The sequence below is a fragment of the Euprymna scolopes genome, chromosome 32 (assembly GCF_053919585.1).
Source record: "Euprymna scolopes isolate OS-2025 chromosome 32, ASM5391958v1, whole genome shotgun sequence".
Taxonomy (NCBI): domain Eukaryota; kingdom Metazoa; phylum Mollusca; class Cephalopoda; order Sepiida; family Sepiolidae; genus Euprymna; species Euprymna scolopes.
The window spans coordinates 5,532,508-5,539,794 of record NC_136513.1 but is presented as its reverse complement, the minus strand read 5'-3'; positions in this window follow the sequence as shown (position 1 = coordinate 5,539,794).

The window sequence follows — 7,287 nt, the reverse complement described above, 5'->3', positions numbered from 1 at the left end:
TCTAGGTTGGAGTAGGACCTTATACCTGCTGACTCTGTAACTCTTGTTAAAAGTCAATTTATAGTCTAAGGGACTGTTAAAATTCAATTGAATTTAATCAAAATTCAAAGTTGAAAAAAATATCAAAATTATCTATTATCGAATAAAAGTTATTATAAAAAAAGCATACTACTACTACTACTACTACTACTACTACAACAACAACAACAATAACAACAACAACAATAATAATAATAATAATAATAATAATAATAATAATAGGTGGGTCAAGGAGGATGGAAAGACTGAGAAGAGAAAGCACTAGCCAAACCTCTGACTCTGGATGATTGCAAAAAAACTGGAATCTTGGGGAGGTTTATTGCCACTCAAATTCCACTGAAGACCAATAGTCGCTGCCAATGAGAAATCGATGGCAAGCGACTGCTGCAATAATGCAAATTCTTTTGCAACGATTATAAAAACGGTGGAGAGTACTGGAAATCTGGGGAGATTTGTTGTCACTCAGACTCCAGGGAACACCATAAATTGTTCTCAAAGAGAAATCTTTGATGATAGCCTGTGTGACTACTCCTATTGAGTAAATAATAATAATAATAATAATAATAATAATAATAATAATAATAATAATAATAATAATAATTATTCTTGTTATTTTATTTAAAGTTATTTCTAGTTGGTTCTTTAATATATATTGCGAAGCCATCCATTTTATCTCGCATAACGAGTAGAAATCATAAAAAAAAAAAAATCATTGCACATTTCCTCATTCCCCACCACTTTGTCTCATCAAACGTAACACTGCATTGGCATATCAAGAGGTTAATACTCACTAGAAAAAGTCGAATTATCTGATTGCTCTACAGAGAACTGCATGAAAGTAAATAGGCCTTAACTTTTTCTCTAATTGACTTAAAATAAACAAAGGTTTGAGAAAAATAAAGGTGGGAAGTCTTTTCATGAAAAATTATTAATTTTATTTGGAGGGAGAGATATCTTCCAACATCCCTAAAAAAGAGTTCATGAGAACTTATACCAAGTACAATACTTAGCTTGTTATGTATCTGTTAATGTCTTATGTTTTATGTACATGTGATAGGGCACCTTACCTTTCATCTAGATGACAGTTAAACACTATCCCTGTGACAGAAGCACAGGTAAAACAATTCTGGCCTTGGTGTTGTCACAAACACCACTCTATGAAAACATTTTTCTAATAAATAAAACACGTGAGATCTAGAAGAAAGATCTGGGTATCATGACAGCAGGGGGGAACCGGTTGTCATCCTGTGAATATTGGCTGTTTTAATTTCAGAAACAAGAATATCACAGACGCCAAACAGGTAAGTGCCGTTTAGTTAAAAATGAAGACAATGAAAAGAAGTTTCATTTTAACAACTTTATTTGTTATCCTCGTTAGTAGCGTTAGTAGATGCGTACAAGAGAGAAACGGATTAGTAGGTTGAAGTGTTCTTGTGTATAGATAGAATTAATATCATGCCGGCTGGTTGAAGCAGAGAACAGTTCAGTTTTGTTTACACATGTTTATACGTAGCAGTTGCCGGGATGAAGGAAGCTGGTTAAAAGGAGAAAGAAAGGGCAAAGACTTCAGTGTGTTTACATGTTGTTGAGAGTGAGTGTGAGTTGTATCGACGAGAGTAGTCCTGTAGAATGGTAAATAAAGTCCGTATGAGTACAGCACGTGGAAGTAATGGGAGTTTGAGATGAGCCTCAGCTAGCTTGTAGAACTCATGTTCGGCTGGGGGGGGGGAGCCAAAGCCCCCTGGCGATGTGTGCTTTGGGCAGAGCAACGAGAAAGAGGATTAATGGTTTCAGATTTCGCCTTTTATATACTCTGTCACGTGATAGAGAGCTGGCTTGTGATTGGACAAGCCAGGGAGAAAATGGATTTCAAATCTCATTGAGAGAAGTAGCTCCTGCCCGTGATGTAGCGGGTGTCGGCTGCTACAGATACCTCCTTGTTGGATTCATTTTCAGAAGAAAACAAAAAAATGTTTATCGAAATAAAAGAAAAGTTCTTTTATGTGTGTCAGTTGTAATTTAGAAAATTCGAAGTAGTGAAGATTTTGTAACATGTCCGTCTGTGACAGTTGCTTGTAAAATCCATTCTTTTTCGTGTCAACATGAGGCTTGTTACTTGTGACTGCGTCCAAATTTGTTTCATAGAATTGAATATAATTTCTTTAAATTTGAACGATTCCAGTGGAATTGAAAGTCGTTAAGTTGCTTGTTGCTAAACGTTTGTGACAAATTAATTTGTTGACGAGTTTACTTCGGTAGAAGTTGGGAATGAATAAATGCGTCGCGTGTGTTCTTCTGTGAAAAATGTTTTGTATGGTTAGTCGCCAGTAATGCGTTTTTGTTGGACTCGACTGTTGAGTAAACAGTTATTTATTTTTTCTGTGAAAATAAATTGTTGCTTTTCTGCGAAAAGAATTTATTTTGTAAGATAATTTTGAGAGGAGAATGTTTTTTGTAGCAGAAAATATTTGCACCAAGTGTGTAAATGGAGTCGAATTGACCCATGTTGTTGTTGTTGTTGTAATATGTGAAGTGCGTGTATAAGGAAGGGAGTTAGTAATAGAAAAAGGTAGCATGCAAAACAGCGAAAGTCCAGGCCATATATTACAATTTTTCGCACACTAAGAAAGTGTTAACTCTTTTTGTAGGCTGATGATTTTTTATATGTAGCCATTGTGAAAGAAAAGATGTTTTTTCTTTGTTTTGTTTTGTTTCGCGGAAACGTATTTGGTTGAAACGTTTTATTATTTTCCGTGAAAATGTGGGATGTATTTCTTATGAAATGCGTTTCCGCTAAAATGTTTTTAGCTTTGTTTATGTGACACGTGTCTTTGAAAATGTTTCAGCTTTTTTTGTTTATCGTGTTTGATGAGAATGTTTTGTCTTTCTTTTCGGCGAAAACAATGTCTGGTGTTAGAACAGTGTTCTAGAGAATTCTCAAGTGATAAGTAAACAACATTTGAAGATCGTTTTCGCTCGCCAGTGTAAAATGGCTGTTTTTTTTTTTATTATGCTCCCTTGTTTTGTTTGTGACGAGTATGTGGTCACAATGAGTTTTTGACAGGAAAGAATTCTGTAGCAAAGAGGAGTGTAGCGATACTGAAAGTTTTTTGTTTTAAAGCATAACGAAAATAATAAATAATATAGAGATGAAAAACAATGAAATGGGGTTGCGTGTTCATATCACATCGGGTTCACCAAAATATAGAAATGAGAGAACGCAATGGAAGTTTCATTCTATATTAATAAACAACTTTATTTGTTATCCTCGTTAGTAGAGTGTACCAGAGAGAGAGAGACAGAAACGGATAGTAAGTTGAAATGTTCTTGTGTATAGATTTAATATCATGCCAGCAAGTTCAAGCAGAGAACAGTTTAGTTCCGTTTACACGTGTTTATATGTAGTGGTCACTGGGATGAAGGAAGCTGGTTAAAAGGAGAAAGAAAGGGAAAAAACTTGAGTGTGTTTACGTATTATCATGGGTGAGTGTGAGTTGTATCGACGAGAGTAGTCCCGTAGAATGATAAATAAAGTCTGTATGAGTACAGCACGTGGAAGTAATGGGAGTTTGAGATGAGTCACAGCTAGCTTGTAGAACTCACGTTTGGCCGGGGGCCAAAGCCTCCTGGTGATGTAAGCTCCTGTCTGTGATGTAGCGGGTGTCGGCTGCTACATCCCCCTCTAATTTCAGGTGCCAAAATAATACAGATCATACAGAGGGCAGCAAAAATAACCATAAACGAAAAACTCTGAGGAGGAAATGGAAAGCAAAAGAGAATAGACTGATAATAGAATGATATTCCAAAAAACGAGGCGATTGGAAACAGATGAAAGAGTTATTGTGTACACCTACTGACTATTTTGCAGTGGAAAACCAAGCAAAACTTATTCTCAAGAAAGGTTGGCTTTCAAATTTAGAACTAATGTAAATATAACGAAAGATAAATAATGGAACCTTATGTATAGAAACTGCACATATAAAAGTTAAATGATGCAAACGTGGAGCCCGAACCCAATGAAACAAGAGAATTAACTGAGAATAAAACAGTTGAAGTAGAAAACATTATACAACTTGTCACAGGTAAGGGTTCATTTTAATGGCTGGTGTCACCAATGTTATAATATGTATGTGTGATAACAAGGAATGGCTGATGTCCATCCATGCCAGCATCGTATCAGCGACATGAACACGGATCAAGATCGCTCACACCTCACCGTAAACAAAGATATTAAGGGTGTCAGAATCAGCATAATGGCGAAAACGAATTTTTACATTTATAATGAAATTTTATTCAACAAATCATTTTGTTTTATTGTTGTTGTATTTTCATATGCGTGTGTCGATTCAACGTCCATTGTTTAGCAACACGTGGAAATGTTCTTGTAAAGAGTGTCCTGGAAATAAATGTTAGGATTTTAGAACTATGTAGAGTCGCGAGGACTTTATATATTTTTTCTCTTAGAGTCTGATACAACTGGAGTGAAAGAAGTGTAACAAAAAAGGAGAAAAGAGAAATCCTTCTCCGACTGAGGCAATCTTTAGATATAAAATATTTCTCTTTTGTCTTTACAAAAGGAATTAAAATCCGTTATATTAGTTAGTTCTATAAATTTAATAATTTTACTCCAGACATGTCTGATGTGACGTAAGGTCATTTTTTGTGGGGAATTAATCCAGTGAGATTCGAACGTTAATATGAGAGACAAAAAGAAACAAAGAAGGAAAATATTAATTCTCGTTGATATGGTACTTCCATGTTGAGAATTTAGATGTATGATGTGCGTGAAGTTATGTTAGTGGTTTTACGTCGAACCTTGACGGAGTCAGCCGGCGAGTTGCTTATGGCATCCTGAACTAAACTGATTTGGGTTTGGCGGGCAGTGTCTTTATTTAGGTTTGTGACCAGCTCCAATGAAGGCTGCCAGAAAAAGATTTTATAAAAGTGGTTTTCTTGGAGCACTAACTGGACAAAAAGTGGACACCCTATCACATGGTATAGCCTTGAACTACGTCCATACTTTTTACTTCGACAGCATTTGCATGGGTGGATAAGACAAATGTATACGTAACTGGAATTATCTTTATTCATCCATTTTAATGTCTCTGTAGTGTCGCTACAAACTTATAGATGAAGAAAAAACAAAACTCTCATTTCAAAGGAACCAAGAGTGGAAAAAAATTAAAAGCAGAAACAGAAAAAGTGAACAAACTCCTCTCATACATCCCAACAGATATTAATACAGACTTAAATAATTTATACAGGTGGCACAACGGTAAATATGAGATTTAAAGTGGAAAAAAGCCCAGGAAAGAAAATAGACTGACTTACCTAGATGGGAATTCAGATTAGAAACCAAGATCAACAAACTTAAAAAAGAAGCTAAAGCAATGAACACGGAAAAATGAACAGAAAAGGACGGGAAAGTGCAAATGTGACTTGCAGAGAAAAGCTAAACAAGAAATGTTATATACTGGGTGGTATTTTAAAGAGGTACCAAATATGTGCGTATGTTACGTGAGTTCTTATTTAGTGTTCTTGTTTGTAAGAGTCTTAGTAAGAGAGAGACACTGAAGAGATATAGAGACAGTCATATATATAACGATAGGATACATATACTACAAGAGAGCCGACAGCTTGTAATACACATTGAGAAGAGATTTGATGTATAGATAGATAGACCGAGTGTTTGACATTTATACTTTTGACAGTTCTGTGAACGGGAGTGTTTCTATAACATTTATACTTTGACACATATAATTTCTAAACCATATTTTTTAGATGATGATTTTATCAAGGTTCTTATATCATAAATGGACAATACCTTTTCTGTTGAATAACAACATGGAGACGCAGATACAAAAACACATGTTGACATCCTTTATTTCATGACCGGTCCTGATTTCGCTCGAGGATTTCAAAGTTTCTTTACATGGCTTTTCTCTCTAACCTTCGCTTCCAAGGTTTGGTGTCAGCAGCTGTTTCTGACCTCTCTCTCGGCTCTCTCTCCCCTCTTTCTTCCTTCTTCCCAGACTGCATCTAAAACTCTACCTATATTGAGAACTCGTCACGTCATCGGATGATTAAACATGTGCTCATCGAGCACGTTGCCTTGACATGCGCCACATTGCAAAACTTGACATGACTCCGAGTTCAGGTACCTATTTTTTGAATAACCTCTTTACAAAATATGTTTACAATTTCAATTGACGATTAAATTCCTTATTTTAATTTTCGTTTTTATAACAGAAACAAATTTCATTATTACATTCCTTTTCCAATAAACAGGTATCTAACTATTTTGTGTGAGCTAAACAATTGCGATTCCACATTCTTTATTTTCAATAACATTCTGTATTTATTTTAACTTATGATTGGAATTTTCAATTCCAAATCTAGCTTCGCAAGTTCGAATCCTTGACTATCCTATTTCATATTTATTCACTTACAAGAACAGACCTCTGTTATTGTAACAGAAACATGAAATACTAAAGCAGAAAATAGTAGCAAAAGAAGATAAAGTTACAAATCAGAACAATGCAAGCAAATTAGAATCTTTGAAAAACAATGAAAGCAAATTCTATTAAAATGTAAACAGTGGGAAAACAAAACAGAAACCAAACTATATTGGAGCAAGATATGAGAAGAATGACAAGATTACAATAGAAATGCTGAATGGAATAAATGAATAATGGAAACTGCTGAAATATTAAAGAAAACCTTTGAATGCAAAGACTAATACACGTGAGCTACAAACGCTAACCGAACATATAGAAACTACAACAGAAGTAAAACAAGAAGATAGAGGAACATCACATGGAATCAAGAAACCTGAAACAATATAATTTTAAGTCATATCCACTAAAAAAAAACAATGGTAGTGTCGGTGTACACCACACCAGATAGTCATGAAGAGTGAAGGAGAATGGAAAGACTGAGGAGAGAAAGCACTAATCAGACTTCCACTGGATGAGTGTGAAGAGGACTGTGGCTTTAGGGAGGCTTATTGCCACCCGAATTCCAATGAATTTATTGCTTGTGAGAAATCAATGGTAAATGGCTGTTGTGATTATACAAATTCATTTTCAAATGCTATGAGAGGTGGAGAGAATGGCAAATCTGAGGAGACTTGTTGTCACCTAGACTCAATGAAACATCTCAGGTTGTTGCCAGAGAGAATGATGGCCTGTGTGAGTACAAATCCTCCTCCTCCTCCTCCTCCTCCTCCTCCTCCTCCTACTACTACTA